Here is a 19218-nt window from a genome sequence, read left to right as displayed (position 1 = left end):
ATAAGACCAGGGCATGGGGAGTTCACACTAATTCACCCGCAACTCTTAAAGGGAGCCTCCAGGGCGGACTCTGCTGGCATTGATGGCCATCATTTGTCTTGCTTTTGTCAACCATGGGGCTACTGCTGGATTCAGCTCGTACTGTGTACCAGACTCTGTGTTAAACATTTTACACTAACCATTAAGTAAAGTAGTCACAAAACCTCATGACCTTACATCTATTGTTTTTTCAGATTCATTCTTGAGAAAACTGAAACTCAAAACAGTTTAGCAAAATTAAGATTATACCCTGCATAAATTTCCCCTGCTCTCCATAGGCCATTGTTGTTATGCCTGCTTTGATTCCACTCTTTGTGTGGCACGGTGTTGTGGGATATTTGTGCACTGTGTGACAATGTATTGCTGTGATTGGTGTGATAAAAAGCTCAATGGCCAATAGCCAGGCAGGAGGTATAGGTGGCACTTCAGGGAAGAGGAAAAACTCTGGGAGGAAGAAGACAGAGTCACCAGCCAGATGCAGAGGAAGCAGCGTGAGCAGTACTGAGAGATGAAGTAAAGAGTCATGCAACAGGACGTAGATTAAAATAAAGGGGTTAGTTTAAGTTATAAGAGCGAGCCAGGCAAGCCTAGCTAAGGTTGAGCTTTCATAATTAATAATAAATCTCTGGGTTGTTATTTGGGAGCTAGCGGTACAGAGAAAGACTTGTTGCAGTGGGGTGTGTATGTAAGTGCACACGTTGGTGTGTATGCGAATGTACTTATGTGCATGGGGATGTGTACATGTGTGTACATATGCATGAAGAGGCCAGAGGACAACTTCAGGTCTCATTTTTACAGTGCTATCCACCTTTATTGGTTACAGTTTTCTGTAATGGTTTCCATCCGTTGCAAAAAGAAGTTTCCTTGATGAGAGATGAGGACTGCACTTATCTATATACATAAGGAGAAATATTTAGAATGTAATTAGGGATCAGGGTTTTCCAAGAGACTCCCAAAACATTACAGACTATTGCAATTCACATCCTCAGTCCCTAGAGGAAGAAGGTACGTCCTTGTCTTAGTTACTGTCCTATTGCCACAACAAAGCACCATGATCAAGGCAACTTATAAAAGAAAGCATTTAATTTGGGGGCTCAGAGTTCCAGAAAGTTAGAGTCCATGACCATCATGGTCAGGAGCATGGCAATAGGCAGGCTGGCATGGTGCTGGAGCAGTTGCTGAGAGCTTGCGAATTGTCCATAAACAGGAGCCAGAGAAGGCTGAGAATGGCTTGGACTTTTGAAACCTCAAAACCTACCTCCAGGGGCACACCCCCTCCCACAAGGTTATACTTCCTCATCCTTCTCACACAGTTCCACCACTGTGATCAAAAACGCAAATCTATGAGCCCTCGGAGGTCATTCCTTCTCAAACTACTACATCCCACTGCCTGCCCCCCATAGGCTTGTGGCCACATCATAGTGCAAAATGTATTTAGTTCAACTTCAGAATCTCAACAAAGTTTAAAAGTTCAAAGTCTCTTCTGAGACTCAAGACCCCCTGTAAAAATTTTAAAAAAGCAAATTACATACTTTCAACATATAATGAACACAAAATATATATTACCATTCCATAAGGGAGGAAAGGGGGCATAGTGAAAAAATGTTGAACAAAAGCAAGAGTAAAACCCAGCAGGAAAAACTCCAAATCCCACTCCATTTTGGATGCTAATCGGCTTGGGTGGCTCTTTCCTTACAGCTTTGCTGACTGTAACATACTTCTCTCTCTTAGACTGACTCCATGCCCTGTCTGTAGCTCTTCTTGGCATATATCCACAGCTCTGCCATTTAGAATAGAACTTAGTTGTGATCAATTATGTGAATTACATTTGCATAAGATTTGCTTTGGTTGTAGCTTTAGTAGCAGTTGTCCTTAGGCATTTTCTTATTACAAGGTGGCTGTTTAGTTGGGAGAGTCTTGCCCTGAGGTTGCCACTCCCTTTCTTCCACTTCCCTTCAAACCTCTCTTCCATTTCCTTTAGCACAAGCCTTGGCATCAGTGTTAAATTTCCAGTTGTCCCCTTTCTCCTTAAACTGTCCATTTTGTGTTTCTTTTTGCCCTAGTTGCTCTTTTTCATTGAAGATCTTCACAAGAGTGATAACCAACTACAGAACTGTTATTAGGCGATCTTGATATCTCCTCTGCCAGTGAAATTAGTCCCAAACTCTTCAGTTTAGTGTCAGGCAGATTCTTAAGACAGGGGCAAAAACCAGCCACATTCTTTGTCAAAACATCACAATGGTTTCTAGTCCCATTACTAATCCTATTCCCCTATGAAACCTTTTGAGCGGGGCCTCCATAGACCACATTGCTCTTAGCATGACTGTCTTCCAAGCTTCTATGATAATGGCCCATAAAGTTCTACTTACAGAGTTCAACCATTTTCCCAGCCCCAAATCCCAAAACTTCCACATTCCTTCCAAATACAGCATGGTATGGCTTGTGACAGCAATAGCCTACTCTTTGGCATAAGTTTCTTGCTTAGTTAATCTCTTACTGCTGTGACAAAACACGATAACCAAAGCAACTTATAGAAGAAAGAGTTTATCATGAATTTATACTTTCAGAGGGTGAGTCCATGACCATCATGGTCAGAAAACCTGGCAGCAGCCAGGCAGGCATGGTGCTAGAGCAATAGCTAACTACTTCTTGGTCCACAAGAAGAAGGCAAAGAGTGAGAGATTACTGAGAATGATATGGGTCTTTGAACTCTCAAAGCACACCCCCTAGGGATGGCCACTGTAATGGTCTGTCCTGTCCCTTTAAGAGACAAGCCCCGTCAACTCCCTCTCCACCACCATCCACTGAGGCAAGCAGATCTTCCTTCTGCTTCCAGCCTGAGTTCCTTCTTTTTCATCTTTCTCCTGAAGAGGTAACTGTTGCCATGGCTCTTCTCTTCCCTGTCCCCCCTTGCTTCTCTTTCTCTCTCTCTGCCTCTCTCTGCTCTTCCCCCTTCTCCCTTTCTCCCCTTTCTCCTTCCCTTCCATAACCCACTAAATAAATATCCAACCTCATTCTGCATGGCATGCCTATTTGTCTATCTATCTCTGTCTCTCACCCGCCACATGTCTCCCTACCTGGGACCGGCTGCCCTCATGGCCAGACATGGTCTTGTGGCCCGCTGCCCAATGCCACTACTTGGGGACCCTCAGCACTTTACTATAACAGCCACCAGCCTATGGGGACAAGGAAATGGAATGTGGTGCTGGTGGTTTGAATGAGAGTGACTCCCATAGGCTAAAATGTTCAAATGATTGGTCTCTAGTCAGCAAAGTTGTCTGGGAAGGATTAGGAGGTGTGGTATTGATGGAATAGGTGTGTCACTGGAGGTGGGCTTTGAGGTTTCAAAAGCTGGACACATTCCCAATTTTCTTTCTCAATATGTGAGCCCAAACTTGCGACAGCCCTTGGCAGCTCGTCAGAATCACAAATCTGGGGCCATATCTCAGAACTATCACAGCTCTGGAAGATGCTTCCACACACAGAAATGCCTTCAGAAGGGATTCAGTATGGCCAATCTCACCGTCACAGGCAATGGTGAAACCAAAGAAATCAGACTCCTGCTGTATCTGCCATTCATTAGCTCAAACGTTCTCATTGCGGGTTTTCTTAATTAGGAGAGATCTGTACCCATCACCCCTGAAATGCAGTATCTAGGATAATGCTTTCTAAATCACACTCAGTGGAGCATGAGGCTTCTGTCCTCCTGGGCCTCCTGAGGATAGGGATTGCATAAATCTACCTGACAGAGCTGGGCCTCCAGGCTACAAATCCACTTCAAACAGAGCTCCTGTGCTTTGATCAGTTCTAGAAATTGGGATTACAGTTTGATTTCCTCTGAAAAGAAGATTTGTCTGCTTTGCTTTTTCTTCTTGGTCAACCTGTGCTGCTCCACATTGTCCATCAGCCACATCAGCATGGTCCTCAAATCACTCAAGTCAAGGGCTTAGGGAATGAACCTGCTTCTATTTTCTATACAGTTCCCTTGGGGTGCAGATGTGACCTTTAAAATGCCAAAACCTCTGTTCCCAAGAGGACTGCTAAGCTACTTTCCTATCTTATTTTAATGTGTAATATCCAAGAAAGACACTAATGTGGAAAATTCTGAATTTGGCATATATACCACCCCTGGCTTGCCCTCCAGCTCTGTGTATTTTTTCCTTATGAAACAAAACAGTCCTACCAGGCAATGAGAATTTGATGCTTAAGGTCAACACCAACAATTAAGTTTTACCATTAGACTATGCAATTGGGGGACATCTTTAGCAACTAGCTTTGTCTTGTGAGTCTACTGTTATAGTCTCTTGCTTAAGAAGGACACTACATGAGAATCAGGAAAAGAATGCAGCCAATTTTAGTAACAGGCAGGGTTAGCTCTCGACTGGGATGAACAGAGATGCACCAGCAGGGAAGCTTCAGGCAAGCTGTTTACTGAACACCTATGCACTAGTTAATTTACAGGAATTGGAATCCCCAAAGTCCTGACATTATAGAGGTAATGGTATGGTAAAGTAAAAAAAAAAATGTATTAGAGACAAATGGATGCTTTTTAAAAGCAAAGGCAAGTGTGACTGTTAAATGTAGACACAGCCTTTTGGAGAAGGTGATAGCTCTGCTTTAGCCTCATTTTTGACTTTGAGCAAGAGGTACTTGGGAAAGTCTATGGGGAGACGGCTCAGCGGATGAGTACTATGTGTGCATGAGGGATGGAGAGAAGATCCCCAGCTCTATGTGGTGCTGGGCAGGTGTGGGGATGGAGAGCAGATCCCAGCGCCTGTGTAAGGCTGGGCAGGTGTGGGATGGAGAGCAGATCCCAGCACCTGTGTAAGGCTGGGCAGGTGTGAGATGGAGAGCAGATCCCCAGCCCTGTGTAAGGCTGGGCAGGTGTGGAGATGGAGAGCAGATCCCTAGCACCTGGGAAAGGCTGGGAAGGTATAAGGATGGAGAGCAGATCCACAGCACCTGTGTAAGGCTGGGCAGGTGTAGGGATGGAGAGCATATCCCCAGCTCCCATGTAAGGCTGGGCAGGTGTGGTGGCCCACCTGGAAGCTCAGCACTTGGAAGGCTGAGGCAAGGAAACCCCAGAGTAAGACAAGAAGCCAGACTAGCTGATTGGTTGTGCTCTGGGTTCAAATGGAGTTCCAATGTCTCAATATACAAGATGGAGAATGAGCAAAGAAGCCATCAATGATCACTTTCTGATCTCTGCATGTGTGTGCACACTGGCTTAAATACACCACACACATAGCACACATGAACATGCATACATGTACTCTCTTTCTCCAAAAATAAAGAGAAAGGAGGAAAGAAAGAAGGCTCTATGTGTATTGAAAAGCTCAGTGGCTTGAGAAAAGTGAAGCAGGGACACCTGGAAAGAAAATGAGGCCCTGCCAAGAGTCAAGGACTATATTGGGTAGGTCTTTATAAGCCATGAAAAAAGATACAGGAAGTAATAGCTTTTCAAATAAGCTTCACCCTGGGAACATGTTTGCACAAAAGACCACGCCATTCCCATAAGTAGTGGCCCATATTCTAAAAGAGTTCTTTCCAGTTTTATATTTCACTTTAGTTTTATAGGGGAGGCAGAGTTGCTAGTTTTCCTTAGGGACACAAGAATTGCCTTGGGAAGGGGTGGAGTTATATGAATCACATTACTTCCCTTCTTCTCTATCTCTATCTATCTGAACCTCTTACACTATAATGTAACCCTTACTTAGAGTGAACAATCTTTCCCTACAAGAGGGGGCTACAACCTTCAGCTCAAATCTCAAGCGGCTCTATGAAGACGATATGGCAAACACAAGGCAACCAAAATCCAACTTGTGTTTGTCTAGAAACAAGTTCAAGTCTTCTCCATTTCCCATGTCAGTAGGTATCCATAGGACACCACATTGTCTAGTCAGAAGCCATCATACATCTGATGAAGTTAATAAATTCATAAAGTTCTAGAAGCAAATGAAAAGGGGAATAAGAGAGGGAGGAGAGCTGGAGAGTCATGTGCCAGCAAAGGATACCTTCAGTACTTCGAGCCAATTTCACGGGGGCAGCCCTCAGCCTCACCTGCGCGTTGGAATCACCTGGGGTTGTGCAAGGACATTCAGATTCTCCTGCAATCCTGATGTGGTTTGTTAGGATGCAGTCCAGGTGTTCAGGTTATGCAAAGATTTCCCTGATGATTGTCTTATGCATTCTGGTTAAAAGTTGTTTTAGGAGCCATCATTTCTTTGGCCTCTTGCCATTTCTTTTTATACATATGTGTAAAAGTATGCATTTGTATGTGTGTGTATGTGCATTGTGGCAGTCAGAGGATAGCCTTGGATATCATTCCTCAAGTAGTACCCATTTTTTAAGAGAGAGGATCTCTCACTGACTTGGAGCTTGTCAACAAGGCTAGTCTAGCTCACCAGAAAGTCCCAGGAATCCACTTGTCTCTGCTTCTCCATCACTGAGTTTCTTTAGTCAATGACTTTGGTCGAACTCTAGAGCCACCAGGCAATGCTAGTCACAGAAGAAGTCCCCGAAGCAATTGCTCTAAAGAGAGGGTTAATTGCTAATACTTCTTAAGTGGCAAATTCCTACTGACTTTGGGAATATCATGGTCTTTAGGGAAAGTATATGGAACACAGGGGACCACTGTGGCCCAAGAACCTCCCCTCCAGCCTCCTGAGCCAGTGAATTCTCAGAGAACTTCCTCACCCTCTCAGGACAAAGTTTCAGATTAGACACAGGTTATTTTTGTCCAATTAATCCACCTCATTCAACAGATACTGCCACATTTGTTTTCATGGTTGTTGTTTATATTTATTAGGCTGAAAGAGTCCTGTGAACACAAAACATTTGCTTTTAGTTCCAATGAAGGAAGAAAGATCAAAACATGTGTCCTGCCCTCCTGAGCACTGGTAGGTTGTGTAGTCATGGAGGCAGCTTCCCCTCCATGCTGCACCTTTCTAGATCAAATGTGGGCAAGCATGTAATCTCTCTTTGTTGATTTGTAAAATGAGCATCAAGGTAGTCTCTGCCTTCAAGGGATTTAATAAAAGTTAAATAAGATGATTCCTTATTTTGTTTCCTATTACGTTAGCCTGGAGTTGCTTAAGAAAGACTTTTATCATGAGCTTGTTCCGTTGTATGTGTTGACAGGTGGCATCATGAGTATTCCTCTCCCCCAAGTCCTTTCCAGGACATAGTCAGATGGCAGTAAAGCTGACCCATCTGAGGGCTTCTCCACCAGTATCCTGGTAGCTGGGCTGGGATGGTATGGTAGTTTGAATGTAACTGACCTTCATAATCCCAAAGGGAATGGGACTATTAGTAGATGTGGCCTTGTTAAAATAGGTGTGGCCTTCTTGGAGGAAGAATTTCACCATGGGGTTGGGCTTTGAGGTGTCTTCTGCTCAAGCTTCACTCAGTTTGACAGACAGACCATTTTCTCTTGTCTTCTGTCAAGATATAGCCAGCACCCTTTTTGCTTACACCATGCTACCCACCATGATGATAATGAACTGAACCTCTAAAACTGTAAGCCATCCCCAATTAAATGTTTTCCTTTATAAAAGTTGCTGTGGTCATGGTATCTCTTCACAGCAATAGAAACCCTAAATAAGACAGGTGACTAGAGCAAGTGGGTCGTTAGTTAAATCTGTATGCTGTCTAGGGCTAATGTGGACTTTCTCCAAACATGGGATGCTTCCAGTTGTTGAAGTTCCCACTTGGAAGTTAACCCCACCCTTGAATGTGGATTCTAAGGGAGAGGAAGTAGACATTTAAGCCTATTAAGGCTTGAATGAACAATGGTTCAATGTCATGTTCTGCTTATTTTCCTGCTCAAAGCAGCTCCAGTATCTTGCAAACATAAGAGAAGAGTGTCCTGGTTAAGGTTTCTATTGTTGTGATAAAACACCATGACCAAAAAGGAAGTTGTAGGGAATGGTTTACTTGGTTTACATTTTCATCATCACTGTGGTGGTTTGAGTAGAAATGGCATCCATAGGTTCACATATTTGAATGCTTGGTCATCAGGAGTGGTGTTATTGACAGGAATTAGAAGGTGTGGCCTTGTTGGAGTTGGTGTGACCTAGTTGGAAAAAGTATGTCCCTAAGGCTTTGGGGTTTCAAATGCTCAAGTCAAGTCCCCTCTTTCTCTCTCTTTCTGTTGCCTGCCAATCCAGATGTAGAACTCTGGGCTACCTCTCCAGCACCATGCCTGACTGTATGTCTTTATGTTCCCCACCATTATGACAATGTACTAAACCTCTGAAACTGTAAGCAAGCCCCAGTTAAATCCTTCCCTTTATAAGAGTTTCTTTTATAAGAATTTTATAAATCATGGTGTTTTTATCACAGCAATAGAATATTGACTAAGACATCTTCAAAGAAAGTGAGGACAGGAACTCAAAAAGGGAAGGAACCTAGAGGCAAGAGATGATACAGAGACCTTAGAGGAATGCTGCTTACTGGCTTGCTCCTCCTGGGATGTTCAGCCTGCTTTCCTAAGAACCCAGGACACCAGCCCAGAAATGGCACCATCCACAATGGGCTGGTCCCTTCTACATCAATCACTGATTAAGAAAATACCCTACAAGCTTACCTATGACCCAATCTAATGGACAGAATTTCTTCATTGAGGTTCCCTCCTCTCAGATGACTTTAGCCTGTGTCAAGTTGACATAAAACTATCCAGCACAAACAGTTACTCACCTCTCCAATGGAGGAATGATGTTCCAGTTTTGTATTTAGTCGAACATCATTGACAAAGCATATGGAAAAGTGTCCATCATATTAAATTATAATATTTCAAAAATAGCATCTATTTAGCAATAACCAAATGGTATCATAATAACCTCGTGGTGCTATTCTGATCTTTTCAGAAAATTAATGGAAGTTATGATTGGCACACGAGTGAATAAAAGGGAAGAGAGAGAGAGAGACCATGGTAATCACTGAAAAGAATCATCTCCTCCCCTGTGGTAGGCATTAGTCTCCCAGTATTTGCTGAGCAGCATCAGACTGGAGGAAGTTGCTGTCAGAATCTTTCCAATGCAGCTATTGTGAGGTTGTACAGCAGAGGGGACTTCCTGGGAGACTCATTTCATTGCCTGTGATGGGTGTGATGAGAGCTTTTGTGTGTAGGTGGCATCATCCACAAGGAACAGAATGAGTCACTGAATGAAATCATAGCTTCTAAGAAAAATTGGACTGGCTCAATGGGACTGAAAGATCAAGGAAATCCAGTCTTAGGATCTATATAGGGCAAGGAGAGACTGTAGTGCCTCAACTCCTAGCATATAAGGGTGATACTGAATTCTTTTTAGGATGAAGATAATTCACCATTTAGAAACTGGATGGCAAAAGGAAAATTACAAATGAGACAAGCAAATACACGATACTTAAAAATAATTCACTATGGCCTGGGGATAACAAGCTTAGGAAAGTCCTTCCTGCTTGAGGATAAAAATCTGGGTTTGATCCCCAGAACCCATGCAAAAATGTAGGATGTGGTGGTGCACACTTGTAGGTCCAGCACTGGGGAGATGGATGGGCTTATCCCTGGGGCTCATTGAACAGCCAGTTCAACTTATTCCCTAATATCCAGGCCAATAAGATACTCCATCTTACAAAAATAAGAAGTCCAGAAGCTTCTAAGGGATAACATTCAAGGTTGGTCCCTGGTTTCTACATACATGTGCACCCAAACAAACACACACTCACACAAACACCCCCACACAGAAGATAATTCCTCATGACAAAGTTGAGTTAGTTTATTGCAGTTATCTAAGCAACAAGTAGACTTGAGAATAAAACCAATGTCATTGACCACATGAACACTTGCTTCAAACATGGAATCCAGTACCATAGTCTGCAATGCTTCCAAATATGAAACTTTAATGTCTTTTGGCAACTGTTGCTCCTTCCTCAGCAGTCATACAATTGAAAGACAACACAATAATATACAGTATCCAGACTCTCTGTGTATTTTCTATCATATTTATTTATTTATTATATATACAATATTCTGTCTGTGTGTGTGCCTGCAGGCTAGAAGAGGGCATCAGACTCCATTACAGATGGTTGTGAGCCACCATGTAATTGCTGGGAATTGAACTCAGGACCTTTGGAAGAGCAGGCAATGCTCTTAACTTCTGAGCCATCTTGCCAGTACATATTTTCTATCTTTACATGACTTTATTTTAAACTATATTTATTTAATTTTATTTATTTATTTATTTGGTTTTCTGAGGCTAGGTTTCTCTGTGTATCTTTGGCTGTCCTGGCACTCACTCTGTAGATCAGGTTGTCTTTGAACTCATAGAGATCTGCCTGCCTCTGCCTCCCAAGTGTTGGAATTAAAGGTGTGTGCCACCACACCTTGAACTCACAGAGATCTGCCTGTCTCTGCCTCTCAATTGTTGGGATTAAAGGTATGTACCACCACACATATTTTATTTTAAGGACTTTATCCTTTTTCTTTTCTCTTCCAGGCCTACATATATTTTTAAACACATTGAAAACCATTTAGAGGTTTTCTTCATCTGAATCTATCTTTACTGTATATCTCTTTCTTTCTTTTTTTTTTTTATCCACATGAGTCTTTAATTTGCTAAGCTGTATGGCCAGGATTAAAGCTATGTCTTTGACAACTGGATCCACCCCATTCCTTAGCTTTCTGAGAGTCTAGCCTCATGGCATAGGTGCTGCTGGAGCCCTGTTTATTGCCACAACTCTATGGCATTTCAAGGTCCCTGCCACCACCAAGAAGCTTTCTGTCTGCTACTCATAAACACCACTTAAGTGCTTTGAGGCAGAGCCTCTTAAAAGAGCTGTAAGTTTTTGCAGCTAAAGCTGAGTCAGGAAATCTCTCTTAAATGAGATGTGCTTGCCTCTAGCAAACAGAGCCCATCTGAGAAAATGCTGCTAATAAGAAGCCATGGTTAACTTTGTTCTTTTTTGTCTATAATTACTTTTCAAACTCTCTCAGGTTTTATGTGGATATAGTTGTCTACATTGGCACCATTTGTTGACAGAGATTTCCATCCTGCCTGATCCCAAAGAAACACACAGAGGCTTGCATTAATTATAAATTGGTTGGCCTATCAGCTTAGATTTCTTATTAACTCTTATATCTTACATTAGCCCATAATTCTTGTCTGTGTTAGCCACGTGGCTTGGTACCTTTTATCAGTGAGGTGTTTCCTTCTTGTTTTCTCTGTGGCTTCCCCTTGTCTGGGTGATGACTGCAGACTGAATCTTTCCTCTTCCCAGAATTTGCCTATTCTTGTCACCTTGCCTCTACTTCCTGCCTGGTCATCCTGCCTATACTTCCTGGCTACTGTCATTGACAAAAGTTTTTTTTGTTCCACCCAGTCCCACAACTGTTCAGTCCCAAAGAAACACACAGAGGCTTACATTAATTATAAACTGGTTGGCCTATTAGCTCAGATTTCTTATTAACTCTTATACCATACATTCGCCCATAATTCTTGTCTTTGTTAGCCACATGGCTTGGTACTTTTTATAAGCAAGGTGTTCTCATCTTGTTTCCTCTATGTCTGGGTGATGACTGTAGACTGAGTCTTTTCCCAGAATTCTCTTGTTCTTGCCACCTCTCCTGTACTTCCTGCCTGGTTGTCCCACCTATACTGCCCAGCTACTGGCCAATCAGCATTTTATTAAAGCAATACAAATTGTAAATCTTGGCAAGGTGCAAGATCATTGTCCCACAGCACCACTCCTAGTGACCTTCTTCCACAAGCGAGGCCCTGCCAAAGAGCCTACATTCTTTAAGTTGCTACTTGCTAAGAATGAGGAATTTTAAAACACAAGACACTTCAGAGTCAAATGATAACATTCTGTGCTTTTGCTATTTCAAAGGAGATTTAAAAAAAAAAACCTGAGATTGTGAGTGTAAAGATATTGTTATGGGGATGTTAGCTACAACCTTGTCTTATAGTGGGAAAAAAAAACAAAGCACTAAGCTACTACCGGCCATGTTACCAAAGAGTATGAATCAGCGATATCACCACACAGAGAGCCACAGAGCAGAACCCAGATTCTAGCACCAAATAGCTTTCCTCAGCCTCTAAAAAGAGTCAAGATGCATAAGCAAGTAGAAATGTTTATAATACATTATACGCAGACATTTCCATGATTTCAAGTAACTGAACCACCTGCATGGAAAGACAAGGAGAAATATATAGTGCTAACTAGGGTTCTAGTTACATGATGGTGTTATTGGTGCCTCTGGGTTTTCTTTCATTTTGCTCATTTGTAGATTAATTCAGAGACATGGGTATGGGCTACTTTTGATGGAAAGGAAAAGAAGACAAACTATTTAATTGGAAAGAGTAATGACAAAAGACCCAGAGATTTCAATGTGGGGCAAGAGTTAGAATTTTAAAATGTATTTGGAAAACACCTGGAATCCTACCAATACCCACAAGCCCATCTTAATGTGACTTTCTCTGCCAACGGCCACCCACCTGGCAATGTTTGTCTCCAGCATTTGCAGTGCTGGCATTGGAAATCAGATCCAGCTGTTGGCTTGAAGGTACACAGAATTGACATGAGGACAAATGTGAGGAGATCCCCAAAGAGCAACTTGCCCTTCGCACTGGCCAGTCGCTCCGAGCTACTTGGGAAGTTCCAAGACAGTGAGAAACTTGTCTCAAAAAGTCAAGGTTAACAACCACTGAGGAACAGTAGACACCACCTACACATACATATGCACTTGCACACACATGCTAGTGGAGATGGGTGTACACGCGTGCACACTCACATAGAGGCAAGTACAGAGACAGACACAGATAGACAGACAGACAGAGAAGCCTGACTGTAATTGAAAGGAAGTGAAAAAAATCCCCCAGCCATGCAGAGAATGGACCACCCCTCCCTCAAACCTCCTCTCTCTGCTTTACTGCCTCTAGCAGAAACCAAGACAGGAAAGCTGAAATGCACCAGACACGTGCCAGCAAAGAGGTAGCCATTCGTCCCCATTATAAAGCATCCGTGCTCTGTGAACAGTTGCGGGTGGAGTGGGCAAAAGGCCAGAGGACACCAACCCCAGTGCTCACTCCTGACTTCACTGTGGATACCTGGCCCGGCAGCCAGCCCACCATGGGCCAACAGAAAGGATCCGTTTATCAGCTTGAATATTTGCAGCTGATGAAATGGAGTCACCTTCTACACATCTGCTACCTCCTCGGGGTGTGATTTCTCAGTTGATAAGCTGTGTGGACAGGTTTTTCCACATGATGGATCCTCTTGACTCTAGAGAGAGTGGCCTCACGGCTAGGCCAGCACTACTAAAAGCGAAGTGTGTCACTCATTTATCTAATTAACAGAGTGTTTATGGCAGATAAGAGAAATAAGGCAATAGAACCCAATGACATAAAAGAGAAGGGTAGGACCAGTAAGCATTACAGTGTGTGAAACAAGCAAGTGTTCCCATTTTTATCTTGCCTTCTATGACTTGCATGCAAAACACACGCAAAAATTCAGAGACTACCCGTAAATCTTGACAATAAAAAAGGCCCAACGAGAGGACAGGGTAGGTGAGTAAGGAAGGGGCTGGTGAGCTGAGACGGGGATTCTGTAATTATTAAGAGAGACACTGCAAGTGGGGCTGATCCATAGAAGTCGATGAATCTGGAAAGAGTAAGTTAAATAAAGCCCATGTTGTTTTTGAACTGAGTGATACATCTTGTATTAAAAGTAAAAAGGAAAAGCAGCATGGGGTTGTTGGAGAAGCTCTAGCGGGGCACTAGCTCCTGAGGACCGCGCCTTGCCAACAGCTACAGGAAAATCATGTTACCCTATGCCCACATAGGGAAGAGTGGACTGTTCTTCCTGGTAGACTTTTTTTGAAGGTGGGAGAGAAAGCAATTCTGCCCCCATATAACATCCTACTCTAAGCCACCTGAGTGTATGGGAAGGCCGCACTGGCTTGGTCCTTGCCAGTGACAAGTGGCAAGCCTGAGAAAGCTGAAACTACAACCCAGATGGCAGGATTTAGTCAGTCTGAGTTCCTGGCCTCTGTGAAATAACCTCAGAGAACTTGGGGGTCGTCTGGGGTTGGAGCTGGCAGCATTTTGCTGGAGGATAAAATGTTTCTACCTTCTCAATGTGTTTTCTTTACTGGAAAAAAAGGGGTTCAATGAAATAAACAGAATTCTGTAGAAAACCTTAAATATGGCATCTCTATGACTTTGCAAAATAAAGAATAAAGGTGTAGTTGTGCCCACTTTCACATACTTGTTAGCATGACCTGAGAGCTTTACAGCACTGTACTGAAGAATAAACATTCAGTCTAAGGGACTGTCTTGTGGATTAAATTATATTAAGAACTAAGCTGATTAAAAACATAGCCTCCCTCACTTTTATTCCAGGTGTCTTTCTAGAGCACAGAAATGTAAACTCCAGCCAGGTGAACAAAATTTAAGTGAAGACTCCATGCCAAAAGAAACAGAGCTTTGCCCTTATTCCCCGAGTGGACTTCCACTTGGAAGGTTTCTTTCCTCATAAGAAACACGTGTCAAAGAATATAAAAGTGGCTTTCTGTTTGGGTCTAGAACCAGAAATCAAAAGACAACGGAGAAAAACTTCTGCTCAGCTTTTCTAGATTGGCAATGATGTGTGAATTTTGCTGTTTCCCCAGCATGCAGAATGGGTCTGATGAAATACTTCCTTCATTCTCCCAGTGAATCACCATTTTGTGTGGGGAACATTAGCACTGATGTAAAATATGAGGGAGGGAAAACCAGCAAAGCTTCAAAGATTGGTAAATAAAATAATTTTGTCTGAATCCCTCTAACTCTCCCCAAACAGGTCCTGTAGGCTGTAGAAATGCATCATTTAGATTGCCCTTTCAGGTATTTCATGGAAAACTAACTAATATTGATGTTGTTATTTGGAGTTTCTTTGTGGAATTTGTCTGTTTGCATTCATTATGATTTTGCCTTTCTTTAATAAATGGCCTGAAATTTCCTTCAGATGTTCCAGAAGATGTTTTCGCTGGCTGGAAGAAAACATAAGACTCAACAAGTTCATCGCAAGGATGTCCAAGTCATCCATTTGAATGGGCCTACTGTGCCAGGCACGTCACTGTCTCTGACTTTCCGTTCCAGAGCTGAACAGCATGGGTGACTCTACCAAGCACATCCTGGAAACCTTTCATCCACAAAGGTTGTACCAGGCTCATCTTATGAAGCTCAGGAATAACGGCAGGTATGGGCAACAAGATCCTGTCGCTTTATGGAATTCAGTCTCTGCCAGGAAGGCAGACATCAAGTTAGAAATCAGCAGTAAGACTTGAGCATATGGAGAGAATTAACCACTGCTATGGGCTTGACCCAGGCATCTGGAAGCTCCCCTCTCTAAAGAAGTGGAAACTGCTGAAAGATGCTCAATACAGTGCCAAGCCAAGAAGAGCCATGCACCATACATAGATCATCAAAAATGGCCGAGGAAGGCAATTCTTTCTACCGTTCATACTGCAGTCTCTGTACGTGTTGCTTAGTCTCTAGGCCCACCATCTGTACATTCAAACCCTCTTTTCGTTTCTCTTCTGACCCTTTTGAAAAATAATGTGAAAACGAAAACTGCTCTCCGGCGTGGCTGTGCCAAATTCATGAGACCCTCACACAAACTTCTCTTCTGTCCACACTTGAAGACAATGGATTCAGGGCATTTAGATGGGTGCTCAGCGAGCTTACATGGGATCCAGAGCCAGGTAGATGTTCAAAGGCCAGGTTCCCAACACTTTCTTGAGGTTTCTCCCATTCAGATCTACATTTCATCAAGGGATGTTTCAATTAAAAACACTGCCCATGAGCAGTAAAATAATTATGAATTAGTTTATAATAAAATGATTATGAGTTAATTCATAATTGCCCCAGGCCCCTCCAGCTGTTTTAAGTTGGTCTCTCAGAAGATGTGAGTCGGGAATTTGAATTTTGTCAAGCTACGCAAGCGCATCCCATGGGTAGGAGAATTTCTGAACTTCAGCCAACTTCCATGCACTGGTAAGAGACTAAGTAGCAGGCAGAAACAGACGGCTGCTGATACAGTCCTCTGTGTCCCAGCCACCGTCTTGGGTTGGTCTTCTCACCTGATGACATACTACAACCTTGGGATTTTCAAACTGCAGATTGTTTGGCCTCACATTTGGGCAAGCTCTCTAGGCAGGGCCCAGGGAGCTGCAGACTTGAGCTGCAGCCGATTGGTGGAAAGTGAGACTTTTTCAGAGGAAGTAAGATAAGGCAGAACTCAGAAAAACAAACATCCTGAGGCCGGTGTGCCAGAGGCCACTGGCAAAATCTATAGCCTACTGCTAAGTGAGTTAAACAAACACATTACCCGGCCATCCAGGAAACCTGAAGCAGATGCCTGGAAGTAGGACATGTGATTGCAACCTGGGAAGAAATATCCCAGGGAGTGATGGGGTGGGATGAGGCACAGAGTGCACAGAATAACAGCGGGAATCTCCAGCAGGCAGTATAGCCAAGACAGGCAGGTGGGATTCCAGTCATGGCGCTCAAAGCAAGTTTAAGCCTGGAGAGAGAATTGTTAGAGATGTTAGGGTCTGGGCCTCAGCAACCCTAACAAGCTAGGCTCAACCTCAGTAGGTTAAAGACACAAGAGTGAAAACCAGAGGAAGGGGATTTATTCAAAGCAATCACATCATACAGAGAAGCAAATCGGTCCAGTGACTCTCCCACCACAAGCGAGTCAATCTCGGAATACCGACAGGAGATTTGGGTTTAAACCAAAGGTTAGAGTTATGAGCAGACAATAAGTGCTGATCAAGGTGTGACCCTGACCACCGGTGTCTCAGCTTCAGTCTGTCTTGCAAGGTAGCCTGACCAGTAGTCAGAACTGCATGGAATCTCCTTCTAAACACAAGTTTCTTCTGCTGGCAAGAAGGTTCTATGTATCCTCTTCTCAGCATTGGATTTTTAAGCAAATCCTGATTTCTTGGAGACCATTGTTTCAATAGTCTGGGAGCCAAAGTCAAGGGCAAGATGTCCTGTAGAGTATCTTCAGTCCTGCCAGGACGTTCACACGATCTAATAACATAAAGCTGTGTGCCTTTCTTTCTCCTGTCCATGGAAGTGCCTGGTGGCAGCTACAGCCAGAGCAACAGTAATGGAGACCCGCTGGCTCTGGCGAGCACTTACGAACTTTGGCATGCTAAAAAGATTGTGGTACTGCCTACCCACCCATTAAATCACATGAAAAACCAGTTCTGGTTCAAAATAAAAACGAAGGAAGTGTCCTCCCAACAACTTCAGCAATGTCCCAAATTTTCTTCTGATACGGACTGATATTTTGGAGGAAACTCAAAATACCAATTTCTGGCAAACAAACACACAAATTGTATTGGTGTCCTTCACAAACTTCATCTGGTGAAATGATGCTCAGTGACAGATTGAGCTATTCCTCAGCACAGGAGACAGAGTGGCCCAGCACAGCCTGCTCTGATTTTAACAATAATAATATTAATAAATACTCCAAGCCATTTCCTATGGTTTCCATTGCTTTAAATGGATGCTAACAATGAACATGGGGTCACAAAACTATTATTCCAGCAACTGGAAGTAGGAGGATCAAGAATTGCAGGCCAGCTTGGCCCACACAGTGAGATCTTCACTCGGGAAATCAGGAGGGAGAGAGGGACAAAAGGAAGGATAGGTGGATGGTTATGTTCTATAGGCCTTTCCTCTGGGGACTCAGTTTTAATATTTTAGGATCTGGCCCTAGAGCAGTTAGGGCTGTTTCTCCCAGCCTCCCTTGTGGGCTCATCTCAGAATCTGCACCCCATTCTCTGCCATGGTCTCCCCAGGAGCTCTTCCTTTCTCGCACTCATGATGACATTTAATTAACTATCATTTTTGCTTGCTTTTAATTAAGGAAACACTGTTTGCGCTCTTCTTGGGATCATCCACTGAATGCCATCTAGACTCTTGACATTTATTTAGGAAATAGCATTTTTACAGAGTTTTTATAGCATGAATATTAGATGATGAGGATAATTCAAAACCCACTGCAGACAGAGGCTCGTGTGCCCTCCTGAATATTACAGCACAGTGAGGTCAGCCAGTCCTGAAATCACAGGTGCACTTCGGTTTCAATTTGGAAATCTGGGGAGTATTTTAAGCTAGCCACCCAAACTTTGGCTATATTTTGTGAAATTATATGTATTTTCTCAACAGTAACAACAACAAAAATTGCAGGGGACTAGGGATGTAACTCCACGAAGAACATTGTTTAGCATAGGGCAGATCCTGGATTTGATTCCTAGAGCCACCAAAAATAACAGTTCTCGGGAAGCAATTCCCTTTACTGCCAGCAGCTTCTAAGCATTGCAGTTGTCAAGGGATACCCAATTATTCCCTTAAGTAAAAATTTTGAGATCTAGGTGTGGGTTCCTGGAAGATACTCTCATGCTTGGAGGGAGGACAGTGAAGAAAAGAGAAAAAAGTCAGGAAGGGAGGGAGGAAGGGAAGGAAGGAGGCAGGGAAGGAGAGAGGGAGGGAGGGAGGGAGGGAGGGAGGGAGGGAGGGAGGGAGGAAGGAAGGAAGGAAGGAAGGAAGGAAGGAAGGAAGGAAGGAAGGGAGAAAGGAAGGAAGGAAGGAAGGAAGGAAGGAAGGAAGGAACAAATGGGAGGCAGGGGAGGGGAAAATTATGCTAACCCCTTTCTTATTTCTCTTGCTGCCTTCAGGTCATTTCTTCTTTCTAGTCAAAACACTGGGTCCACTTGATGTTAATAAAAGGTTGCTTTGCTGTGGGAAACCTGGCCTCTTCCCTGTGCTGCCTAAGGAGCAGGGGTTGTTAGAGAACTCACACAGCAAAGCAAAGCTGAGTCCTTCGCCTTTCCTGGGCCTCTCTTAAGAGCTGCACAAGCCAAGGATACAGGCTGTAGAGCCTCTTATTTGGCTCCAAGTTGTCCTGCCCTGTTTTCTGTAATCTGGAGGCAATTGTGAACTTCTTTTTAAAAAAGCAAGCTATCAATGTCATACAAAGACCCATGGCTCACACAGGATCCCAGGTCTCAGTAGTGGGGCAAAGATAACCCCTGAGAAGAGAGAAAGTACCACATGGGGCCAGTGTGGGAACAGTAATTGGAGGGACTATCGGAAGATTTCAACTTTCTCAAATTATGTAGGCATATTCTCATGTAGACAT

The 19218-nt window shown here is 43.3% G+C and overlaps 1 long non-coding RNA gene across 1 annotated transcript in view; it reads left to right on the top strand.

Moving 5' to 3' along the window:
• The window catches only part of LOC130870806 (uncharacterized), a 333335-nt gene extending 316008 nt beyond the window's left edge, over nt 1-17327 (top strand). The window contains exon 3 of the long non-coding RNA XR_009056798.1: nt 15025-17327. This is a non-coding gene — a long non-coding RNA (uncharacterized LOC130870806). The remainder of the gene's footprint in view (nt 1-15024) is intronic.
• The last annotated feature ends 1891 nt before the right edge of the window (nt 17328-19218 follow it).

This window comes from Chionomys nivalis, chromosome 1 (genome assembly GCF_950005125.1).
Source record: "Chionomys nivalis chromosome 1, mChiNiv1.1, whole genome shotgun sequence".
NCBI lineage: Eukaryota > Metazoa > Chordata > Mammalia > Rodentia > Cricetidae > Chionomys > Chionomys nivalis.
The sequence above is the reverse complement of the archived record's forward strand: the minus strand, read 5'-3'. Positions and strand labels throughout refer to the sequence as shown.